General features: G+C 39.8%; 1 protein-coding gene across 4 annotated transcripts in view; it reads right to left on the bottom strand.

Moving 5' to 3' along the window:
• The window catches only part of ASCC3 (activating signal cointegrator 1 complex subunit 3), a 248972-nt gene extending 236973 nt beyond the window's left edge, over positions 1-11999 (bottom strand). For 2 of the 4 annotated variants that reach the window (XM_021533823.3, XM_031504402.2), the window contains exon 1: positions 11934-11999. The gene's annotated coding sequence lies outside the window, so the exon portion shown is untranslated. Of the gene's footprint in view, positions 1-110; positions 290-11933 lie in introns of all 4 variants that reach the window. The other 2 variants (XM_021533825.3, XM_021533826.3) reach the window with 2 other exon arrangements.
• Positions 12000-12215: the final 216 nt, after the last annotated feature.

Here is a 12215-nt window from a genome sequence, read left to right as displayed (position 1 = left end):
ACACCAGAAAATAAGAAAGGGCACACAGTCCTGACCCCAGGCATGGCCAAAGAACCAAATCCAGCCGTGCAACCCTAATCTTGTACTAGTAAATGCTGCTCCACACTCACCTGTGTGCTTTCAGAAATTGCAGGTGTCTGATTGGGCTGGTTTGGCAGAGCAGTTGCACAAGGCTTCTGCATCCCATGTACAGTCAAATACCACACACCCCCTTCGCTTCTGGTACACAACACCCACTCTCAGCAGGGCACCAATGAAAAAAAAACAGCTAGTACAATTAATTACTCCACTGTTAACACAGAAAAACAAGGTAAAACTTAGAAACTTTGGCTATTATTCTGCAACATATTAGAGCCAGCTCTGAACACTAAATCAAAAATTTAGTGGCCCTATAAGATGCAGTGTAAATTTATATTTGTTTTTTAAAAAATACATTACCTGCTTTCACATAAAGCCTCCTTATGTAGATATCTGCCCACATTACACTGCCTTTAGAGTGGATCAGCTACTCCTCATCGTTCCATAGCTATCATAAGGGTAACTAATTCCTTCTGATTTGAGAGAAATGTATCTGTTTGCTCACAAGTGGACCTGAAACATCTGAACTACCAAATGATCCTGCTAAGATCTGCCTAGTTTTGAAACAAGGACCTAAAAGGTAACAGCAGTTAAATCCTCTTTACCAGGGCCCACATTAGAAGATGAACTTTTGCTGTCCTTCTGCCCATTCCCCCTAAAAAAAAGTATGAGAAAGGTACTATCTTAAATCTAAATTTCCATAGGACAAATACAATGGGGAATTTTACCCTTGTATCACTGCAACTTTACATGGTAAAAAGATTTCTTCTCCTCCCCTACCCCCAATCAAGTAAGGAAATTTTGGGTGCATTCTGCTAATGATTCCTAGAACTATCTTATTTCCTGCCTTTTTAAAAAACACTTAACTTTCCACCAAGCCTGTTTGTAAATCAAAAAGAGTAATATCCACCCTTCTAAAGCTTTATGAAGATGAGAGAAAGTAACTTTTAAAGTAACTATTTTGCTTCTTTTAAAAACAAGCGTGATTTTAACACTGAAACTATAGGAAAAAGTAAAACATAAAGACAGATTATACTCAGAGTTCAGGTAAGCAACAACTCAAAGTTTATTGTTTGAAAGTAAACATGAATCATAATCTCAGCAGGTTTTTACTCATTAAAGTGAAAGATTAAAAAAATTTCTAGCAATACCACAAAGGTAACAAAAATTACTAGAAAAAACTTCCACTTCATATTTTCAACAGCTACTTAGGTTTTCGTCCAAGTCCTGGCCTTCCTATGTTTCTAATACAAGCAAATAAGAGAACCATTTCTTTCTCTTTGCTGAAATATTAAAGAGATTACTGTAAAAGACATATCCTTTTGAAATTTACTGATTTCCTATGCTCTCTAACAGATCAAGCCAGCTGCACAGTAGGGCTAAGAGAAGGTGAATGCTCAGATCAGGCATGTCAATGTTCAAATTGAACAGAAATCTTTCTTTCCTTACAAAGAATGGAATAACATAGCATTAACACAGCTAAAAATCACAGGTAAAATCCACAGTTACATGATCCTAAACTACCAGCTTCTGTAGTGTATAATATTTTACTTTTTATTTATCCTTTAAGACTTCACAGCAGCCATTCTGTTTAAAGTATTTAGGGAATATTAAGCCATGTTCCCAGACTTTGCCTATATTACCTATAATTCTTCCAGCTATTAATAAGTTTCTTGTTGTCTCTGTAAGCCTGCAATTTATAAAACCTAAAGAAGTTATTACTAGTAACTAATCTAATTCAAAGAACATTATAAAGAAAAAGAGGCTTCAGACATTGGCAGTGAATAGCAGGCTGCTATTGACCACAAAGTATTTCAAACGGCATTTTCTCTTTCACTCGAAGAAGTGGAAACATTTCAAATTGAAAAGAAACTAGAAGGGCAAAAGATATCACACCCACCAAGCTATACAAAAGCTAAAGGGACAGTGAAGTAACTTTTTTTACATTTTAAATATATAATTCAAACAGTGAGACCATTTATCAACAAATACAATATTTTACTTTATACTTCTGCATAAAAAGACTAAAAATAAACCCCCAAACATTAAATTTTACTGATATGAACACATTTTAGAATGGCTACAATTAACTTCATCAGCTTCATTAACACAAAGGTAAATCTGATATTTTATTTACAAATAAGACTTGATATTTAAAAAAAATACAAACAACATATTATACTCAGCATATATCCTTTCTACATCATACACATCAAGGGAGAAATATTTCAAAGAAAACACTTTAAAGAAAAAAATGAAACCATTAGATAAAAAAGGTATTTTGGACCTCTGAGAACATTTTTATTAGATTCAATAACATTTCTTATCCAAGAATGTTTGATGCCAACAGTACAAATACAGACCTAACATCAAAGTTGTTAGTCAGGGATAACAGTGGTTTAATAATGTCTGGGACATTAATTAGAAATAGTGGGCAAAAGCATGACACTAAAACAATAGTATTTTCAGACTTCGTATTTTGCATCTTTACAAACTGTGCTGCCCCATGTAGTAACAACTGTATGCTTTCAGACATCTCACTTTCTACAAAAGACCCAGACACCACCCTAGAATTCTCTCAAGTTGTCTGGGTCAAAAATTACTGATCTCCAGTCAAGTCTGCGTCAATCTTTAAAAGGGCAACAGCAAGATTAAGGAATATGTACTCAGGAAGAAACAGTGGCTTCCTAACACACAATATTCACCTCAGTGAATACCAAAATTCAGACATGTGCCTCAGCATAATGCCTGCTTGCATCAGCTGGAGAACCATTTCCTGTGATTATGCCTGATACTATTCTGGGATGATGCCAAACATGTGGCTTGGCTCAATAATGTGTTCGTTTAACATGTACTTTGAGATAGTTACTTAGGATTGCTGTTGTTTAAAAAGAAAAAAAATTAAAACAACCCTTTCTTCAGAATAACTCATCTTCCTTTTCCAAGAACACAAAATGTAATTCAGTTGTTAAACCAAAAAATGTTTGTATAGTTCTACACCTCATTGCCTTAAGTTCCCTGCAGAGAGAGATAAACTGTATCCCAAGCAACAGAAACTTTGAGACTTGCCTTACATGTGGGGATGTACTGTAAGCAAATTTCCAACTTCAACATAGGTAACATGTGTGTTCATTTAAACACTAGACATAATCCACAAATACAAGATGGAGATGGTGGAGGTGTAATTTTGTTTAGTTTTGCTTTAAGTTTAATAGGGTGCTCTCTGTGCCCCTGCTACACTGTGCCATCAACAGAGGTTGAAAACAACCTCAGGGGTTTCATCTTACTCTGTTCCACAAAGGCTTGTGACTAAAGGAAGAGATGTATGGAAGGTGAATAGGGATGTAGGTGGTCAGAGGAAGGAAAGGCAGGATGAAAAAAAATAGGTAAGTGAGAGAAAGAAAATCTTTGAGTTAATGACAGCTAAGTAACACACATTGCATCTCACTGAGGATGGCTGTGAGGACAGGGGATGCATTTCAGCAAATATAAGCGCTGTAACAATATATGTATAATACACAACTGTGTAACTGCTGGGCTAAGAGCATGCTGGAGAACTTGCACATGGTAGTAAAAAAAGTCTCTGTAACATGCTCTTGTAGTGAACAGCAAGTGCATACAAGGATAAAGCCCGCAGTGTGAACTACTGGCCATTACAAGGTTTTTAAGTCTCACAGTGATGTGTTCAAATAGCTCAAATCACCATATTTACAGACAACTAAACAAATGCCTCAAATATTGTATTATCCCCCAGTTCTAAATAACTGGATGTTTATTAGCCACTCAACACCATATTATCCTTCATAATTAATGCTGATTTCCTTCAAAAAAGGGTTTCAATAAGCCTCAAGGTGGATATTGGATCATTTTGTATCTGAAGCATTCTCCCAAATGTTTTTGAAGGAAACACTAAACATGCCTTTTGAGAAAAACATAACCTATTTCAGCATTTAAAAAGGACTCAAATGCAATATAATAAAAGACTAAGCCAGGTACACTAATCCTTAAGACCCTGCCTGTACATTATTAGTCAAATCAAAAAAGAGAGGTGGTATGTGTAGGACTGCTGTCTTACTCCTTATTAACCACTAAGTTATTCACTTTCTTTACAGCAAAGTCATTAGCAATGTTCATACTACCTGCAAAGACAGGATGTCAGTTCTGAAGTAACTGTCTCGCCAAACACTGAGATTCCTAATCGAAGATTTCTTTAGTAATTAAATTATGGCTAATAAAGTCTTTGCACCTTGCAGACAACACAGAGTAGCTGTGTAAGCACAGTGCAACTTATGCCAAGATTCACGTTTAATCTTACAGAAAAATTATTCTATGAAAGCACTGAAGCAGGATTTCTCATTTACAGAAAATAAAATTTGGTTTTCTGTTAAACGATTTTATCAATACAAGTGGTAATAATAATGGTAATGCTAGCAATCTGAAACAGAAAACCTGCAAGTACCTAAGCTACAGAACTATTTTTCAGAACAGAAATATGCAGATTTTTAAACCAGTTAAGAAAGAAGCTGTAGATTCTACAGCCCTTGTAGTAATAGACAAGAAAATGAATTTAATTGTCATGTACTAAAAGTATGGAAATGGCCTTCAAGGGAAACACAGATTCCAGCCAACTTTGGCTATCACTAAATGAAATGTTTCCCAAACTATCAGCTATAAATAAAGTAATCCTATTTCCAGCAGCTTTTGAGTCAGACTTTTTACCAGTGGTTGCAGTAAATAATACAGAAATATGTAAAAAATTACTCATTACAGAAAGTAAGAACCAGATGTCACTGTCCACACAAATGCACCAATTTAATTAAAATAATGCAAGTGTATTGTGCAATTTTAAGTGTTTGATATCTTTTGCAATATTTGAATTTACTGCATTCATTTAATTTTTATATAATGTTTATAATATTTTCTAAAATATGTCCTTTATGCTTTTTCTATCATTATGTTGTTTGATACCTGTCATAATGCTTGAGCTGGTAAAGAGTAAGAAAGCCATGACAGAGTTTGCAGAAAACTCTCTAGTTAGTATCTTTCCAATAATACACAGGAACTAGAACCTGAAAGCTGCGTATTTCATCCATAGTTCTTCTAAAAAGTGTTTTAATTCTGAATACACTACACTACCCCTTAGTCTTTCTAACACTCCTCCTAAAAATCTCTGCCATCATCTATAAAAACGTTTCCAAAGGTATGTCCATATAAATGAACCACTCACTGTCGAGCAGTCCTTACTGGATACTTGTCACAGCACACTGAAGATTCAGTCCAGCTCAGTAGTTAAAAAGTTATAGGTTTGTATTTCCTCTCAGAGAAGCAGACAGAGGCACATTCATAAGACAGCTCACTGACCTAATGTGGTCAAATACTGAAGTGTAGTGAAGATGCATAGAGTCCCAAAAATCAACCTATCAAGACAAGCTTTTCAGTCCAAATCATGCCAGCAGTTGGGGATGCCTTACCCTTGACAACTTCCTCCTCCTGCCTGCAGGAAATACCACAGAGAGAGTTGTAGTAAAGAAACCCAAGATTGTAACAGAAACACAATAAGCTGTCCCAAGCCAGACCACTGTCCAGTTGATTTAGCTTAAATATTACTTAACATTGGTAGGCTATAGGGATGAAAAAAGTCAAAATTTCAGCCTAAAAATTTATGCCAAAAAATTAATTCAAGGTCTGGTTTGCATTGTAAGTATACCCCTATACCTGAAAACATGCCTACTTCAAGGCAGAGACTCTTCTATACAGAAAAAACCAAAGTTAATTAAAAATACATTTAAGCAAGACTCAACTATTGGATAGATACAAAGTCACATAAAGTAATATTATTAAAGGCAGGATCCCTTGTCTTCTCTACAGAGCTCACATGCCACACAGGCACTTCAAACAGCACATCACCTATTTGATGACTAGCAAGTAACAGCTTTCTAATTGATAATTTATCATTACTGCAGTTTAGAATTAGAACTTTAAAAAAAAAAAAAAAAGGTAGTGCTGAAATGTTTCAAGTGCAAATTAGAACCAAAACTAACAAATGCTGCTGATCCTTCCTGGGCTGTCTGTCTATAATGCTGGCCATATATATGCAAGAGGGTATTTTGAGAAAGACACCTGTACAATTTCCTACAGTGAGGAAATCCCAAACCATCTTTTCAAAGCTTGCAAACGTGTCTGTTTACCACACAAGAAAACGAGGGGAACATAAACTGAGGTGTATTATTATTCCTGGCAGTTATAATAAAAAGGAAAATAGCCCCATTATGTCTCTAGTGATTTGAGGAGGTTAGAGCAGGATTTTTGCAGCTATACATTTTTTTTTAATGGCTGCATTTCTCAAGTCATAGTCATATTCTGCTAGAATGTATGCAAAATTTCTTAAAACATTTTAGATAATTAGCTTATGTATGTGAGCTAATGCATACATACATACTACACAAGAATCTCCCACTGAACAGTTAAAAGCCCTTAAACAATTATGATGGGTATTTAGCATGGCACACAGACTGCCTGTTCAGACCTAGAGAATCAATTTTCAAAGATGCCTCAGAAACAAAAGTGCTACCCTAACAAGAAAATTACATAACCAAGCATTTCATTTATATTCATGTTTTAGAAGCAACATAGATGTGTACCATATGATGTCATGCTCAGCAGTAAAAACTCTGGAAAAGGAGAAGCAAGGGGTATGTGGAACAAAAACACACATCCACACAGGTTTAATGTCTGCTACTTTTACCCCGTTTCACTGAAGGCTGAAGGGAGTGAGTCAGAGGCAAGGGGAGGGCATTTGGGTACTGGCTGGGGTCAACTCACCACAAGTAAGAAATTTCTTATAAGAAATGGAAGAGATGTCTTTCAGAGATCCTCTTTACTCTTCCGAAATCTTTCAAGAAGAAGACATGTTAGAATAATGGAATCATTAAGGCTGGAAATACTTCCAGGATCACCAAGTCCAACCTTTGACCAAATACCACCATGCTCACTAAACCATATCATGAAGTGACATGTCTACTCATATTTTGAACACTTGCTCCCCCTTAGAGCAGCAGCTAAGACTAATGCCTTTATATTTCTTGAACAAATTCATCAGAATCCAGTTTCCAAATAGAAACTCACTGAATGACACAGTTCAGCAGCCCTCAGCAGTTTCAAAGAAAGGAGCAGTTATTTAAATGTCTGCATGGTTTACAGAATATTTGAATGCAAGCAAGGAAGTCACAACTCTACAAAGGCATGCGCTTATTCTCACAACTTCTCAGAAGCCAGTTTACAAGTGAAAAACTGATATTTCCTCCACAATTCACTTGGCAAATGCCTCAATCACCAACCTATCATTCCACAATCATCTATTCTTGCTGTAAGACCTATTTATGTTTAAGATTCAGGCCTCTAATATCAGATTCAGTCTATTTTTTAGGCCAAACATCCTACATGCCTTTGGGCAAAAAAGAGTAACAGTAAACTCATGCTTTAGAACAAATGACAGTAAAGTCTAGGGAAATGGATAATTTATACCCACAAATTCCGAATACACTGAAAGGGGAGAGCCAGCAACTTTTCTATCCCTACAATATCAACTAGGTAAAAGATGCACTTTTCTTTTAAAGTTATTTTAAACAGGTTGGCCACCAAACTCTAGTCCACATGTTTATGTTGTAAATAGAAGACAGAGAACACCAAGTGCCCTTGCTGTAATACTCAAAAAGTCCACACTGCTACTGAAGTCTAACTCTTTCTTGGCTTTAGTCTAGTCTCATTGATTTTCTTTGAACTATACACAGTCATGTACAACTTCAAGAGGAATATCTATGCCTAGGATAAGCTCAATAAATACCCAGCATAAGGATCTTTCACAACACTGGTTAATTCAGTGAGCACTATCACCACAGAACCATAGGGTGCTGCTATTACTATTGTTTCCTTCAGGTGTTTGTGCAGTGTTGGGGTGGCTTGACCCTGGCCAGCAGCCATGCTGCTGCTTGCTCATCCCCCCTCAGTGGGACAGGGAAAAAAAATAGGAAGAAAAGGAAAAAAACTTACACGGTTGAGATACAGACAGTTTAAGACATGAAGAAATAGAAAAATAGCCCCCAAGTTAAAGAAAGAAATGCTCACCACATCCCACAGGGTGACCAATGCTACAAGTTTCCTAATCTCCAAAAACGAAACATCTTGAAAGCGAAAAACCCATTCTCTACCTCTTTTGTATTTCTGAGCATGACAATACACAGTACAGCACATCCCACTGGCCAGTTTGGGTCTACTGTCCAAGCTGGGTCCCTACACAGCCTCTTGCCCACCCCCTTGCCCCCTTGCTGGGCAGAGAGGGTGGAAGAAAGCTTCGATGTTGTGCAGACCAGGAGCAGCCAAAACACTGCTGTGCTATCAACATTGTTTTAGCCACAAATCTCAAGCACTTCAACTGTGATGAAAGCTAACTCCTAAACCTGGTATAGGAATGTGCTCACATTGGCATTGCTCAAACAGAGGCGATCAAATTCCTCAGAGAGAGATGAGCATAAAGAATGCCCTGACTATGCATTTTCTTATGGGTTGTGCTTGTAATAAACACAAAATTGCTCCTTTCTGTTATGTGATGAGGTATTTAAAAAGCAAGAAGGGCTAAATACACAATGACTGACTATTGCTCATAATGTAAGAATACAGAGCTACATGACAAAACTTAATAGTTTAAGGTGAGAATAATACCAAGTAGAATGACTTTCCTGCAAAGAACATAATTGAATTTGGGAATTCATTGCCACAAGATGCCAAAAAGACTAAAAGTTCAGGTACGCCTAGATGAATCAATGGATATCAAATACCTTGATACTCAACAGCTTAGAAGGTGATAATCAGTCATTTAAATCATGGATTACTAAAGATAATATGAAAGTGAAGGTATAATTGGATTTGTCTTCCCTTTTTTTTTCAGTAGGTCACCTAAGCACCTCCTACTGGCTGCTACAGGAAATAGACACTAGACAAACATCTTTGAAAACAGAACTACAGGGTAAAATGACAACAGATTCTGAGGATCACAATTTGGGATTTAGGAGTCTAATGTCTCTCAATCTGTTTCTGGGTCCTACCCTTGTTCCCTTCTCTTTTTAGTTCAGACATCAGCTGTTGTATTTCTAACAGACATCCAGCTACACATTACAGATCATTTGCTAAATTGCTTTTGATTAGATAAGTTTATCTGAACTAGAGAGTAGATTTTGGTCTCAGTGCTCTCTTCAAACATTAAAGCATAATTCAGTTTAAGAAAATGTGTAGGCTAGAAAGTGCTCAACACCAACTTCTACAATTGTTACTACAAACAATTTACCAGGAAAACAGTAAGCTCTTATTCAGAGTAAAAAGGACTTCAATTTTCTATGGGGAAATTTTGTAGGAGGGAGAAAAGAAATCTGTTCTGCACTCAAAACACCTATACAAGCTAGAATTAATCCCACTTTTAACAGCTTTCAAATAAATTTAACTTTATAACTAACCAGCAAAAGACAACACGTGTCTTTCCTTCCTCCAACCACCTCCATACCCCATTAGCAGCTCCTGTAACTACTTAACAGAAGAGGAATGAAACATGCAATAATAGCATGGATTGGCCTGAGCTCAATTTAGTATTTATAAAGGATAGCTTTTTCAGAGAAAGCACTGTAGGTAAACAGGACCTGCAGAAATATACACCAGCCTTTTAGAAGGATGAGTTTTCTATTAACTCTGTAAAAAAATATTTTTCAACTATAAACATTCTTCCTGAAAACAGAACACTACACAATAAAACACTGAAAATTATACTGAGAACCAAGGGACTGCAACTACTTTAAAGACCAAATTAAAGTAATCTTTATCACATAATCACAGAATGGGTAAGGCTGAAAGGAACCACTGTGGATCATCTAGTTCAACCTCTCCGCTCAAGCAGGCCATCCTGGAACACATGGCACAGTGCAGACAGTTCTTGAGTATCTCCAGTGAAGGAGACTCCATAACCTCTCAGGGCAACTTGTTCCAGTGGTCAGTCATCTACACAGTAAAGTTATTCCTTATGTACTGGCAGAACTTCCTGTACATAAATGTCTTCCCATTGTCTCTTGTCCTAGTGCTTTGGAGCACCAAAAAAGAGCCTTGATCCATCCTCTTGGCACCTTCTCTTCAGACAGTTTATATACATTATACACATTTATGAGGTCTTCTCTCACTTGTCTCTTCTTGATGTTAAACAGGCCCAACTCTCCCAGCCACTCTTCATAACCGATGTTTCAGTCCTTTAATCATCTTCATAGCCCTCCACCAGACCTGCTCCAGGAGCTTCAGGTTTAGCTTCAAAGCAAGTTCTGTACACACAGAACTGTCAGAATAAAATACTACCATTTTACAATTTCTTGCCTTCTCTCTGATCCAGTGGAAGTTGTGACCTCACATCTTCCAAAGGCCAAGCTAGCTTTTAGAGAAAACTGAGATCCAACATGTGAAGTAGTTTGTTTATACAATGCATAGCAGCCCTTGAGTTGGCCCATATAAATGTGATGCGAGTTCCTCCAATTATCTACACATGTAATTCCACGATGATGCAAGCTTACTCTCCTCTGGGCCAGAAGCAAGTCAGATCCAAAGGAGATCATTTTACTACAGCATCTGCTGAAAAGCAGCATGTGTTTAATCAAACATACCACCTCAGTTGTCATCAGTGCCATCTTTAGATGAATGACAGTTTGCATCTGACCTGACGGCTGGCTTGGTTTTCTTCCTCCTGAAAACTTAGCTCTGCAACCTACCATGTGAACATACATAACCCTTACCACACTGTCTCTGAAAATCCCAATATTTTTTCTAGACATTGGCTAGACTCAAGTCAAGTCTATCCTCTGGAAAGTAACTAAGTGTGACTATTAGATTTCTTCTCTACGGAAATTACATTTAATGGTTTCACATCAACAGTACTACTTTACAGTCAATTGTTTAAAAAGCTGTAAGACTTAAAGGGTCTACACTAATGTTACTATTTTAATAACAATAACAAAACCTACATTCAGAACTCACAGAAGGTTTTAAGCAAAGGTATTATTTGAATTCCAATATGATACACTCCTGAAGCACGTGAGTGCAAGCCGTAGGATGCTACAAGACTGTCCTGTGTTTTAAAAGCAAAGCTGTCAGTTTACTGCTACCAAACAAAATGAAGCAGTAACCAAAAAGGAAAAACACTCTATGTGACCATATGCTTTTTTCGTTCTTCAATTCTCGTTCTCTACATTTATTAATACCAGTAGTAAGTACTGAAAGTACATTCGACACCGGTGCGTTTCCCACTTGACCACTCCCATCAGCAAAGCTGTTCCGATAAGCAAAGCCCGGAAGGCAGGAGGGGAGCACACGGCACCCGGGCCTTCGGGAGCGGCCTTCCATCACCCGCCGCGATGCGCGCCGGGCTGGGGCACGGCACGGCGAGCGCTCCGCCAGCCCCGGCCCCGCTGCCAGCCCGGCCCCGGTGCTCGCCCCGAGCACGCTGCCCGCCCCGAGCACGCTGCCCGCCCCGAGCACGCTGCCCGCCCTGCCCCGCCGGAGGCAACGCGTGGCACCGGCCCGCGGCCTGGCTGCCCCGAACCCCGGCCCCGCCGGCAGCGCAGCGACGCTCCTGCCCCAGGGGCTGCGGGCACAGAGCCGCGCAGCGGCGGCGGGACGCCCCTCCGCGCCTGGGCAGGCCGGTGCGGGCTGTCCCCTCCGCACCGGGTGCCGGGCGGCGGCTCCGCACCGGCGGGGCCGCGGAGCAGCTCCCACGGCGGGGCCTCCCGGGCGGCCCCCACGCCGCGCCCGCCCGACCCCCGCCCGCCGCGCACCTGCCTTACGGCCCGCCGGTTCCGCTGCCGCCAAGAGCCGGCGGGGCGCGACACTGCCGTACGGCGAGCGGGCGGGGCCGTGTTCTGCACGGCCCGCGCGGTTCCGCCAGAGCGCGGCGGGGCCGCCGTGGGCTGTCCCGGTGCCCCCGGCGGGGCTGTCCCGGTGCCCCCGGCGGGGCTGTCCCGGTGCCCTGGCCTCCGCTGGCGCCTACCCGGGTCTCGGCGTTCCGCCGAGCCGGCGCCGCGCTCAGGCCGAGGCGGGCTGCAGGCCGCGCCGCCGCC

This window comes from Lonchura striata, chromosome 3 (genome assembly GCF_046129695.1).
Source record: "Lonchura striata isolate bLonStr1 chromosome 3, bLonStr1.mat, whole genome shotgun sequence".
Classification (NCBI taxonomy): Eukaryota; Metazoa; Chordata; class Aves; order Passeriformes; family Estrildidae; genus Lonchura; species Lonchura striata.
This window is presented reverse-complemented; position numbering and strand designations above follow the sequence as displayed.